Raw genomic sequence first — 14,042 nt, 5'->3', positions numbered from 1 at the left:
CAGCCTCCAGTGCACCAGAGAAAACAATCCAAGTGTGTCCAACCACTCTTTATAGCACACCCCTCTAATCCATGCAGCATCCTGGTGAAACTCTTCTGTACCATCTCGAAAGCCTCCACCTCCTTCCTGTAATGTCCCAGGTGCTGGGTTAGGAATGCTATCTGCTCCGGGCTTGTTCCTGGTCTGTGCTGCAGCATTCTTGACACAATTCCCCTTCGTGAACCACTGCTACACCCAAGAGAGCAGCTGGCAGCTTTATTTCTTCATTCAGTTTGTCAACTGTGCTGCACTCCCTCACTACTGCATTTATTTTGTGTTTAGGTTTCTCAGGTGATGCCCAGCAGATTCTGCTCTTTTGTTTTCGGCCATTTTAAATGTTTACTATTGTTGGCGGGTTCAGGATATGTCTCTACTAAAGAAGGTGTAAGGCACTTCCTCCTTCTGCTAGCCTGCAGGTCACCCTGGGGCAAGATGTATCACCTGCTTAGCCCCCCCCCCCACCCCCGTTTAGGGTCACGTGAAGCCATGAGAGCAGGTGGTGGTTGGTCATATGAGCAGCCGGTGCATATCACAAGTCCTGGTTATGTGACCTCTGATGCCAAGCAGACAATCTCTGAAGAGTATTGATAATGACTGGGGTCTCCTATCTTGTAAAGACACTGCCCAGAAGAATGCAATGGCAAACCTCTTCTGTAGGAAAATTTGCTAAGAATGATGATGGTCCTGCAAAGACCATTGTCACCCACGTCATATGACAGAGCACGCAAGGAACAAACAAACATTGTTGTGTTCTTATTGGAGATTCCACGGTTCTTCTCCCAAATATAGCCACGTGCACTCAATGGCCACTTTATTAGGTACCTCTTGGTTTCAGAGATGCTCTGCTGCACACCACTGTTATAACACATGGCTATTCGAGTTGCTGTCATATTGCCCTCAGCTTGAACCAGTCTGGCTATTCTCCTCTGACCTCTCCCATTAACAAGACATTTTTGCCCTTAGAACTGCTGGTCACTCTGTAAACTCTGGAGACTGCGTGCATGAAAATCCTAGATCACCAGTTTCTGAGGTACCCAAACCACCCTGTCTGGCACCAACAATCATTCTACAGTCAAAGTCGCTTAGATTGTATTTCTTCCCCATTCCAATGTTTGGTCTGAACAACAAATGAACCTCTTAACCATGTCTGCATGCTTTTACGCATCGAGTTGCTGCCACGTGATTGGCTGATTAGATATTTGCATTAACGAGCAGGTGTACAGGTGCGCCCAGTAAAATGACCACTGAATATATGTCTCAAATTGATTGAACCAAACATTAAGTCAAAGCTAAAGTACAATTTTCTGGTCTGTTAAACCCACATTCCCTTGTGAACGCCTGTTTGTCAGTAGGTAGCTTTTCTAGTTCATGCTAAGTGGCAGGGCTCATGATTCTCCCCTCACTCAGTGTTTTATGCCAAAAGTGACAATAAATCATTAATCCTTTAATAAATGGATCCATAAAAACTTGAATTAAGCTTGGCGTGGCAACTGCTCTGCCCAAGAAATTGCAGAGTTGTGAATGCAGCCCAGTACAACACACAAATCGGACTCCTCTCCATGGATTCTGTCTACACTTCCCACTTGTCTCAGGAAAGTAGTTAATATAATCAAATCCCCCGCTCCAACCCCAATCATTCTCTCACTTCCATCTCCTAATGGGCAGAAGATTGAGAAATTTAGCAGTATGTTCTACCAGGATCAAGGACAGTTCTATCCTATTGTTATAAGGTTCCTAAACAGACCTCTGATAGGCTGAAGATGAACTCTAGATCTCTCAGTCTACCTGTGTTGGCCCTTGCACCTTTTTGTCAATCTGCACTGCACCTTCTCGGTAATGATAACATTACAATCAGTGACCACATTATTAGGTAACCTGCTTGTTAATGTAAGTGCCTAATCAACCAGTCATGAGGCAGCAAATCACTGCATAAAAGCATGCTGGCATGATCAGGAGGCTTAGCTGTTGTTCAGATCAAACATAAAAACAGGGAAGAAATGTGATCTTGACATTAAATGATTGTTGGTACTATAAGACCATAGACATAGGAGCAGAATTAGGCCATTCAGCCCATTGTCTGCTCCACCATTCCATCATGGCTGATCTTGGATCTCATTCAACCCCATACACCTGCCTTCTCGACATAACCTTTGATGTCCTGACCAATCAGGAAACTATCAATTTTTGCTTTAAGTATATCCACCGACTTGGCCTCAACATCTGTCTGTGGCAAAGTATTCCCCAGATTCACTACTCTCCGGCTAAAAAAAAAAATTCTCCTTACCTCTGTTCTAAAAGGTCACCCCTCAATTTTAAGGCTGTGCCCTCTAGTTCTGGATACCCCCACCAGAGAAAACATCCTCTCCAAATCCACCTTATCTAGTCCTTTCAACATTCAGTAGGTTTCAATTAGATTCCACCCCTCCCCCAATATTCTTCTGAATTCCAGTGAGTACAGGCCCAAAGCTGCCAAATGCTCCTTATATGTTAACCCCTTCATTCCTGGAATCATCCTCGTGAACCTCCTCTGGACTCTCTCCAATGACAACACATTTTTCCTGAGATATGGCACTCAACATCAGTAAGACAAAAGAGCTGATTGTGGACTTCAGGAAGGGTAAGACAATCCTCATAGAGGGATCAGAAGTGGAGAGAGTGAGCAGCTTCAAGTTCCTGGGTGTCAAGATCTCTGAGGATGTAACCTGGTCCCAACATGTCGATGCAGTTATAAAGAAGGCAAGACAGCGGCTATACTTCATTAGGAGTTTGAAGAGATTTGGCATGTCAATAAATACACTCAAAAACTTCTATAGATGTACCCTGGAGAGTATTCTGACAGATTGCATCACTGTCTGTTATGGAGGGAGGTGGGGGGCTTCTGCACAGGACCGAAAAAAGCTGCAGAGGGTTGTAAATTTAGTCAGTTCCATCTTGGGCACTAGCCTACAAAGTACCCATGGCATTTTCAAGGAGTGGTGTCTCAGAAAGGCAGCGTCAAATATTATGGACCTCCAGCACCCAGGGCACACCCTTTTCTCACTGTTACCATCAGGTAGGAGGTACAGAAGCCTGAAGGCACACACTGAGCGATTTAGGAACAGCTTCTTCCCCTCTGTCACCCAATTCCTAAATGGACATTGAACCCTTGGGCACTACCTCACTTTTTAAGTATATATTATTTCTGTTTTTTTATGATTTTTAATCTATTCAATATTCAAAGTAATTGATTTACTTATTTCTTCTTCTTATTTTATTTTGTTTTTTTCCTCTTCTATATTATGTACTGCATAGAACTGCTGCTGCTAAGTTAACAAATTACATGACACATGCCGGTGATAATAAACCTGATTCTGATCTGGGGCCCAAAACTGTTGACAATACTTCAAGTGCAGCCTGACTAGTATCTTATAAAAGCATTATCTCCTTGTTTTTATATTCTATTCCCTTTGAAATGAATGCCAACATTACATTTGCCTTTTTCATCACAGACTGAACCAATAAATTAACCTTCTAAGAGTCTCGCATGAGGATTCATAAGTCTCTCTGCACCTCTGATGTTTGAACCTTCTCCCCGTTTAGATAATAGTCTGTTCCTTTTACCAAAATGCATCATCATACATTTCCCAACATTGTATTCCATCTGCCACTTTTTTTGGCCACTCTTCCAATTCGTTTAAGTTCTGTTGCAATCGCATTGCTTCCTCAGCATGACCTACCCTTCCATCTATCTTTGTGTCATCTGCAAACGTTGCCACAAAGCCGTCAATTCCATTATCTAAGTCATTGACAAACAATGTGAAAAATAGTGGTCCCAATACTGACCCCTGAGGAACACCACTAGTTACCAGCAGCCAACCATAAAAGGCCCCCTTTATTTCCTACTCGCTGACTCCTGCCTGTCAGCCATTCCTCTATCCATGCTAGTATCTTTCCTGTAATGCCATGGGATTTTATCTTGTTAAGCAATCTCATGTGTGGCACCTTATCAAATGCCTTCTGAAAATCCAAGTTAATGACATCCACTGCCTCTCCTCTGTCCATGCTGCTTGTAACTTCCTCGAAGAACTCTAACAGATTTGTCAGGCATGATTTCCCTTGACAGAAAACACGCTGACTTTGACTTATTTTATCATTAGTCTCCAAGTACTCTGAAACCTCATCCTTAATAACGGATTCCACCACTTTCACAACCACTGAGGTTAGACTAACAGGCCTATAATGCTTTTGTCTTCCTCCCTTCTTTATGTGTGGAGCGACATTTGAAATCTTCCAGTCCTCCAGGAATATGACAGAATCAAGTGATTCTTGAAAGATCATAACCAATGCATCTGCCATTTCTTCCACTGCCTCTTTCAGAACTATAGAATGTAGTCCATCTGGTCGAGGTGACTTATCGACCTTAAAACCTTTGACTTTGCCTAGCATTTTTTCCTTTGTAATAGCAATGGCACTCACTCCTGCTCCCTGACACTCATGGGCCTCTGACCCACTGCTACTATCTTCCACAGTGAAAACTGATGCAAAGTTCTTATTTAGTTCATCTGCCATTTCTTTGTCTCCTATTACTATGCCACCAGTGTCATTTTCCAGTGGTCCAATATCAACTCTTGCCTCCCTTTTACTCTTTATGTAATTGAAAAAAATTGCAGTATTCTGCTCTATATTATTGGCTAGTTTGATCTTTTCCCTTCTTTTGGCTTCTTTAGTTGGCTTTTGTTGGATTTTAAAAGTTCCCAATCATCCAACTTCTCACTTATGTTTGCTACACTATATGTCCTTTCCTTGTCTTTTATGCAGTCCTTATCTTCTCTTGTCAGCCATGTTTGTCTACTCCTGCATTTGAGAACAACTTCTTCTGTGGGACATCCTGCACCTTGTGAACTATTCTTAGAAACTTCAGTCTCGTCTGCTTTGCCATCATCCCACCAGTAACCCCCTCCAGTTCACCTGCGCAAGCTCCTCTCTCATGCCTCTGACTTGTGTTTCTCCCTCTCAATTTGCAGTATGATTTCAACCATATCATGATCACTGCCTCCTGCAGGTTCCTTTACCTTAAGCTCCCTAATAAAATCTGGATTATTACTCAACACCCAATCTATGCTAGCCTTTCTTCTAGTTAGCTCAAGCACAGGCTGCTTTAAAATCACAAAGAGGAAGGGTCCCAGAACAGATCCCTGCAGAAGGCCACTGGTCACCCACCTCCATCCACAATACAAACCATCTACAACCACTCTTTGCCTTCTGTCGGCAAGCCAATTCTGGATCCACAAAGCAAGGTCTCCTTGGATCCCATTACTTTCTGAATGAGCTTTGCATGAGGAACTTTATTAAATGCCTTGTTGAAATCCATATACACTACATTCTCTGATCTACCTTCATCAATGTGTTTTGTTACATCCTCAAAGAATTCAATCAGGGTCATACCTGCCCTTGACAAAGCCATGCTGACTATCTCTAATCAGATTATGTCTCTCCAAATGCTCATAAATCCTGCCTCTCAGGCTCTTCTCCAACAACTTGCCCGCCACTGAAGTAAGACTCCCTGGTCTATAAATTCCTGGGTTATCTCTACTCCCTTTCTTGAACAAGGGAACAACATTTGCAACCCTCCAATCCTCTGGTACTTCTCCCGTCCCTATTGATAATGCAAGGATCATCGCCAGAGTCTCAGCAATCTCCTCCCTCGCTTCCCACAGTAGTCTGGGATATATCTTGTCCGGTCCCGGCAACTTTTTCAATTTAATGCTTCTCAAAAGCTCCAGTATATCCTCTGTCTATATACTCAAGCATTTCAGTCCGTTGTAAGTCATCCCCACAATTGCCAAGATCCCTTCCCCAGGTGAATACTGAAGCAAAGTATTCATTAAGTACCTCCGTGACTTCCTTCGACTCCATGCACACGTTTCCACTATCACCTCATCTAAACCCCCTTGTGCTAAGGAGATACCACTCAATATTAGGAAAGTTTCAAATCTCCCATCACAACAACCCTTTTATTATTGCACTGTTCCAATCTGCCACCCTATTTGCTCCTTAATGTCCCTGTAACTATTGGGTGTGGGGGGGGGGGGGTCTATTGAAACACCCAGTAGAGTTATTGTGCCTTTCCTGTTTCTGATACCTCCACCACTTTTACTTCCCTCCCTGCCCTTTTTGAAACATCTAAAGCCTTTCACACTCAGGAGCCATTTCTGCTCCTGAAACCTTCAAGTCGCTGTAATGGCCACAACGTTATAGTTGATTGATCCATGCTCTAAGTTCATCTGTCTTGTTTATGATACTCCTTGCATTAAAATAGATGCATTTCAAACCATCAGGCAGAGTGCATCTTTGCTCTATCATCTGCCTGTCCTTCCTCACAAATGCCCTACAAGCTGTTTGTACTTATGCGCCCACTGCCCCATCCTCTGCCCCTTCACTTTGGTACCCACCCCCCTGAAAAAATCTAGTTCAAACCCGCCCCCGTAGCATTAGCCAAACTCCCTGCCAGGATATTGGTCCCCTTCGGATTCACGTGCAAACCCATCCTTTTTGTACATGTCAGACCTGCCCAGAAGAGGTCCCAAAGATCCAGAAATCTGAATCCCTGCCCCCTGCTCCAATCCCTCAACCAGGTATTTATCCTCCACCTCACTCTATTCCTATACTCGCTGTCGCGTGGCACAGGCAGCGATCCAGAGATTACTATGTTTGAGGTCCTGTTTCTTAGCTTCCTTCCTAACTCTCTGTATTCTGCTTTCAGAGCCTCCTCTCTTTATCTACTTAGGTTGTTGGTACCAATATGTACCATGACCACTGGCTGCTCACCCTCCCATTTCAGGATATTCTGGATGCATTCAGAAACATCACGAACCCTGGCACCTGGGAGGGAAGCTACCATCCGTGTTTCTTTTCCATGCCCATAGAATCGCCTGTCTGTCCCCCTAACTACAGAGTCTCCTATTACTGGTACCAACCCCTTCTGTTCCTACCTTTCTGAGCCACAGGGCCAGAGGCATGGCCACTGTTGCTTCCCCCCACCATTTGTACTCAAAATGGAGTACTTATTGTTAAGGGGATGGCCAGAGGTTGCTTTGCACTCCCTTCTCTTTCCTGACAGTCACACACTTACCTGTCTCCTGTGGCCTCGGTGTGACTATCGATCACCTCCTCACTTTCCCTCGCAAGCCGAAGGTCATCGAGCTGCAGCTCCAGTTCTTTAAGTCGGTCTCTAAGGAGCCGCAGCTCGGTGCACCCGGCACAGATGTGGCCGTCAGGGAGGCTGGAAGTCTCTTGGATATCCCACAACTGACACCCAGAGCAAAAAACTGGCCTTGCAGTCATACCCACTATTCTTAAGTTACAGGAAAAAAGAGATAGGGAAGTAACTTACCTCCTTCCCTCTCCTAGGCCTGTCCTCACCAAAACCTTGATGAGCCAAAGCCCTACTACTCTGACTCGCACTACTCCATCGATTGCTCCGCTAGCTAGTGTCTCCCTTTTATCCCAGAACTTTCTCAGTGGTCTTGCATGATGACGGGCACTTCTCCCATTCGAATCACATCATCTGCTTGTAAGCCTGCTGGCTCATCCTCAACTCTGTCATACTGGTACCCACCCCCACCCCCCGCCATATTAGTTTAAACCGCTCCCAGCAGTATTCCAGAAGCTGCTGATCGCCTGGGACTTTCATGCACTACAACCTCCAGAGTTTACAGAGAAGGGTGAAAAAAACAAACAAAAAAAAAAATACAGTTAATTGATTAATGAGAGGTCTGAAGAGAATGGCCTGACTGGTTCAAGCTGACAGGAAGGCGACCGTAACTCAAATAACCACAAGTTACAACAGTGGTGTGCAGAAGAGCATCTCTGATTGGACAACACGTTGATCCTTGCAGTGCATGGGCAAAAGGTCATGAACGTACCTCAGTAGCAAATATATTGGGTAAAGCGATACCTAATAAAGTGGCCAATGAGTGTCTATTCTGCATTCTATCTTTTTTTACTATTACCTCGATGTACTTGTATAGAATGATCTGTGTGGAAGCTTTTTTCTCAGTACAAGGGACAATAATAGACCAATTACCAAAATGGGAGCTAGAGCAGGCTCTACAACTCCTCAAGCCTACTCCGCCACTCATTGAGTCTATGACTTGACTATTTGCCATGCCATGCTTAATCCTACTTAAGATAAGTGTTTTATGTGTGAGTGTGTGTATTACTCTGGATCTCCAGCATCTACAGAATCTCTTGTGCTCATGGCTGATACTGGCCTTGTTTGTCTCCCTTTGCCTGATTTTCCGAATCTCCTGATATTGACAAATCTATCAATCTCAGTGAGATCATGTTTCCAAAGCCAGAAAATTTCAAAGAGTTGCAGCCCTCTGACTGAAGAAACTTCTCTTCCTTTACATTCAAAGTGGCTGATCCCTTATAAGAGCATAAGACGCAGGAGCAGATCTATGCCATTGAATCTGCTCCAACACTCAATCAAGGCTGACTTATTATCTCTCTTAATTCCACTCTTCTTGCCTTTTCTTTGTAACTTTTGACGTGCTGACTAGTCAAGAATCTATTAACCTCCACTTTATATATACACCCAATGACTTGGCCTCCGCAGCTGTTTGTGGCAATGAATTTCACAGATTCACCACTCTCTGACTGAAGAAATTCCTCCTCATTTCTGTTCTGAAAGGACATCCTTGTATTCTGAGGCTATCCCCTCTGGTCCTGGATTGGCCCACTATAGGAAGCATCCTCTCCATGTCACTCTACAGTGGTGCTAAAAAGTGTGTGAATTCTGTAGGATTTTCCCTATTTCTGCATAAATATGACCTAAAAATGTGATCAGATCTTCATGTAAATCGTAAAACTAGTTAAAGAGAACCCAATTAAATAAATGTTCCACTTGGTGGCACGATAATATCAGCGCCAGACTCCAGAGCGAAGGTTCCTGAGTTCGAATCCAAGTAGGATTAAGTGTTGAGCTAGCAACTCAGCCTCGTAAAAACAAAAATAGCCTGCTATGGAAACGCAGTCAAAAGACAATACCTCGACAACTCCATTGCCGAGTTAAGGGCTATTCTTCTTCAATTAAATAAATAACAAAAAAAACCATTATACTCATTTTTTTTATTTATTGAGAAAAGTGATCCAATCTTACATGTATTTGTTGGAAAAAGTATGTGAATCTCTGAGGTAATGCCTTCAAGAAAGATCTGTTATTGTGCACCATGCCTGAATCAAAACAACTTTCAGAGGACCCTAGAAGAACAATTGTAGAGATACATGAAGCTGGAAAAGGCTACAAGAACATTTGCAAAGACCTAAGTGTTCATCAGTCCACAGGAAGAGAAATTGTCTACTAATGGGTGAACTTAGCACTGTTTCTACTCTCCCTAAGAGTGGCCATCCTGCAAAGAACACACCAAGAGCAGAATGTACAATGCTGAAGGAGGTGAAAAAGAACCCAAGGGTAACAGCAAAAGACCTGCAGAAATCCCTAGAACTTGCTAAAGCCTCTGTCCATGTGTTCACTATAAGAAAAACATGGAACAAGAATGGTGTTAATCGAAGGATACCACAAAGGAAACCATTGCTCTCCAAAATAAAAAATTGCTGCACATCTCAAGTTTGTAAAAGACCACCTGGATGTTCTACAATGCTTCCGAGACGATGTTCTGTGGACAGATGAGACAGAAGTTGAACTTTTTTCCAGAAATGCACATTGCTATGTTTGGAGGAAAAAGGGCACTGCAAATCAACACCAAAACCTCATCCCAACTGTGAAGCCTGGTGGAAGGAGTATCTTGGTTTGGGGCTGCTTACAGTCATTGAGAGAAAAATGAATTCAAAATTGCATCAACACACTTTACAGGAGAATGTCAGGGTTGCAGTTCATCACCTGAAGCTTAATAGAAGTTGGATAATGCAACAAGACAATGATCCAAAAGATGAGAGTAAATCAACAACAGAAGAAAATTTGGGTTTTGGAATGCCCGAGTCAAAGTCCTAACCATAGTGCTATAGAAGTGTTGTGGAAGGACATGAAGCAAGCAGTTCATGCAAGGAAGCCAATCAACATCCCAGATTTGAAGCAGTTTTGTAAGGAGGAATGGCCTAAAACCCCTCCAAACTGATGTGCAGGACTGATCAACGGTTACAGGAAAGGTTTGGTTGAAGTTATTGCTGTACAAGAGGGCCACACCAGTTACTGAAAGCAAAGGTTAACATACTTTTTCCAACAGATGCATGTAATATTGGATCACTTTTCTCAATAAATAAATGAACAAGTATCATGGTTTTTTGTGTTATTTAATTGGGTTCTCTTTATCTAGTTTTAGGACTTGCATGAAGATCTGATCACATTTTAAACATATTTATGCAGAAATGGAGAAAATCCTACAGGATTCACACACTTTCTAGCACCACTGTATCTAGGCCTTTCAATATTCAATAGGTTTCAATGAGATCACCTAATCTCGGTGAGCAATTAATATGTGCTGGCTAATTAGCTGCTGTGGATTGTCCCTTGTGTAGCAGAGTGTGGTGAACTACATATACCTGTCTGGACATGCCCCTCTGCTGACTGCTCCTGTGGCTCCTCCCACAGACCCCTGTATAAAGGTGGTTGGAGGCACTGCTCCCCCCCTCAGTCTCCAGGATGTTGTGTGGTCGTTCCTTGCAGCTAATAAAAGCCTGTCGTTTGCCTCCCGTCTCCGAGAGTTATTGATGGCGCATCACAGAGTGCTAGGGTAATCATGGGAGAGTTTATGGACAGGTTAAAGGGAATTGTGGAGGTGTAACTTTGCTCTGAGACCTAGCATGGACTAAATGGGCAGAACGTTATCCATTCATCCAGCAAGACAGTGGCACACTTGTGTGTAGTGGCTTCTATGGAATGAACCAAAGATGGTATTGTCTTTTTAAAAAAAATTTGTATGATTTCAAAACCCTGCTGAACATTAAAGTACTGCAGGTCTACCCCATCAGCAAGTTGCTCATTGGTGGAGAAACTGAATGTGCTGGACTTGGTGAGGACCGTGATGCTGCCTGCATCAGAGAAGCAGTGGTATGGGTGCGCGAAGGAGGTGTGCAGTCTATCGGTGAGTGTTCCTGTCGGACATCGTTAATGTGCAATGTTGCAAGTCCAATTCACTGATTTATTGGTGAACAGTGGGGGCCAAAGTCAGGGAAGCTGTGTGGCCTCTGTCGTAGAGAGGAGCAGGCCTCAGGTCACAATGTCGCCAGCTGCAGCCACCCAGAGGAGGGGAGTTGGGTGGGCGCACTCCACCGGAGTGATGGAGGCGGTGTGGCGCAGCGTGCAGGCTGGAGTTGGCGCTGCCCTCCAGTGGTCACTTGGCCAAAGACAAGATGTAATGAGTACAACTGCAGCCAGCTACAATATTCATGGACTCAGGAACTTGGACTATATTTCTTTTTGTGTGATTACATTTTACTGCTGTTTTGTATGTGCTTTGCATGCCTTGTGCTCCATGTGTCTGTTGGTACCACATTTTGCACCTTGACCCCAGAGCATGAGATAATGGGATCACTTTCTTAAATATAAATTCAAATATCAAACAACAGCTCCCTGATCAGATTCATGTGTTCAGTAAGCGGAAGGATGGTGAACATGCGGCAGTCTACATTAGTCCAAACCTGGAGTATATCATTCTTCAGTTGAATGAAACAGCTTAGAAATTCATTACGTATCCTAGTGCAGTCGCATCCATTTTGCCAAACTTCTATTCTCTGCTCAATCATGCATGTGCAGTTGCTTCCTAAGCATTTGCTCAATGTGAGTTTAGGGAGAAAATATTTAAAGCTCTGCTAATTAGGGTGTGATAATTGCTCTGGTAAGTTATCCCTTTCTCAAAGTCAAATACTCTGGGAGCTCAGATCTATATACTTGCAAGAAATCATCAAAATGTTGTAATTGTTTGAATTGAATGTAATTTAAGCCAGTGATAATCAATATTTCCATTAATAGCCCTACTTCCACTGAAGCTTCCATTTGGCCTGTGAATGTACAGTCAGTGGCCACTATACCTAATAAAGTGGCCTCTGAGTGGGCATTCATTGTTGCCATAGCCCATTCAATTCATGGTTAGGCATGTTGTGCTCCCAGAGATGCTCTTTTACACATTTCTGTTGCAATGTGTGGTTACTTGACTTACTGCTTCCTTCCTGTCAGCCTTTTTATTTATTAATAAAGTACATTACTTTGCCCCGAAATATTTGTCAATGACATCCTTGGTTAGAGTGCTTGCCATAATCCTTGACAACAGCACAGCTGCGACCCACAACCCTGCGAGGCTTGCCTTCTCGGTCCATTTTGCACAGGCCTACCCACTCACCGAGTTTCTTGTTGTCATCAACTTTCATCGGGTTGATCTGCTGTTGAGCATGGAGAGCCTCTACCAGCTTAATATACCGTGCCTCATTATAGGACACAAGCGTGCTTACTGTTTATCGAGCTTGAACCAGGCTGACCATTCTCCGACCTCTTTCGTTATCAAGGCATTTTCACCCACAGAGCGGCTGCCTACTGGATTTCTTTACTCACGCCATTCTCTGTAAATTTTGTGGTCCTCTGTAGGTCATGGTTGGCTTTGAATGTTGTGTCCCAGCTCTCTGTCAATATACAAGCCAGTGTAGTATGATAGGGAGAGCAAGTTGCTGCCCAACATGCCGGCTCTCTCTCTCTCTCTCTCTCTCCATGCAGCTGATGAATTCGAAGGAACAGCAGAGACCAACAGTTTGGCGCCAGTATCATCACAGCGGTTGCCAGTCAGCATTGAACTTAACATAGTTCTGCCTTAGGGACTGCAGCTCTGGATTTTTCTTCAGGGTTTACTCATAAAGTCTTTCCCATGAGTGGGAGAGTTGACATCAGAATTTTCCTTTTCCTTTGAGCTGCCAACCACAGCTGATGAGCCCCATCAGCCCAAGGTGACTGGTTTTAAACACAAAGCACACTGCAGATGCTGTGGTCAAATCAACACGTACAAACAAGCTGGAGGAACTCAGCAGGTCGGGCAGCATCCGTTGAAACGAGCAGTCAATGTTTCGGGCCGAGACCCTTCGTTAGGACTGAAGAAGGAGGGGGCAGCGGCCCTATAAAATCCACTCTACCAAGCCCCCTCATAATCATACACTTTTCAGTCAAGTCCCCTTTCACTTTGACATGACACTGGTAAGCCTTGCAAACACTTGGTGTTTCATTCTTGGGTGCTGTCAACATGGAGCGTTCACATTCTCCCTGTGAGTACGTGGGTTTCCTCCCTCATTCCAAAGATGTAAGAACAGGTAGGTTAATTGTCAATTGCCTATTAATATGTGAGTGGCAGATTTGGGAAAGTTGTTGGAAGGGTGGGTAGAAAAAAAGTGGGATTAATATAGCATCAGTCTAAATGAATGGTTAATGGCTAACAAGTCCTCGATGGACTAAATGGCCTTTGTGCTATATCACTCTGACTCTAAGTTATAGCAGAATCAAGTTCCAACATATTCAACCTTCCTTTATAACGAAACTCTAAAGATTAGAATATTGGAGGGGCAGCTCGCTGCTTTGCAACATTTACTCGGCTCTGTGCTGAGCTAAGTCTCGAACTCTTTGTGGACTGCAGTTCAGAGTGCTATTTGCTTGCGGTTGTTGTGCGCGTGATCTGTTTTTTTACTTCTCTCTCCACACCGGGTGTTCGACAGTCTTCTTTTTCTTGAAGAGTTCTTTTGGGGTTCTTTGTTTTGTGGCTGCCTGTTAGGAGACGAATTTCAAGGTTGTATGATGTATACGCACATTGATAATAAATGTACTTTGGATTTTGGTCTGTGAAACTTTTTCTGACTTGTATCAAGTACATCCTTAAATAGTGAGAGCAATATAGAGTAGTACATATTAATCCAAATGCCAATGCTCAGTAAAAATGAAGGTTCACTTTTGTATTCAATTTCACTCAAAAACTATCACCTTCTATTAGCATTTGATTTACTTGTCTTATGTGTGTACAGGCCTTTTGTAA

The sequence above is a fragment of the Hemitrygon akajei genome, chromosome 4 (genome assembly GCF_048418815.1).
Source record: "Hemitrygon akajei chromosome 4, sHemAka1.3, whole genome shotgun sequence".
NCBI lineage: Eukaryota > Metazoa > Chordata > Chondrichthyes > Myliobatiformes > Dasyatidae > Hemitrygon > Hemitrygon akajei.
This window is presented reverse-complemented; position numbering follows the sequence as displayed.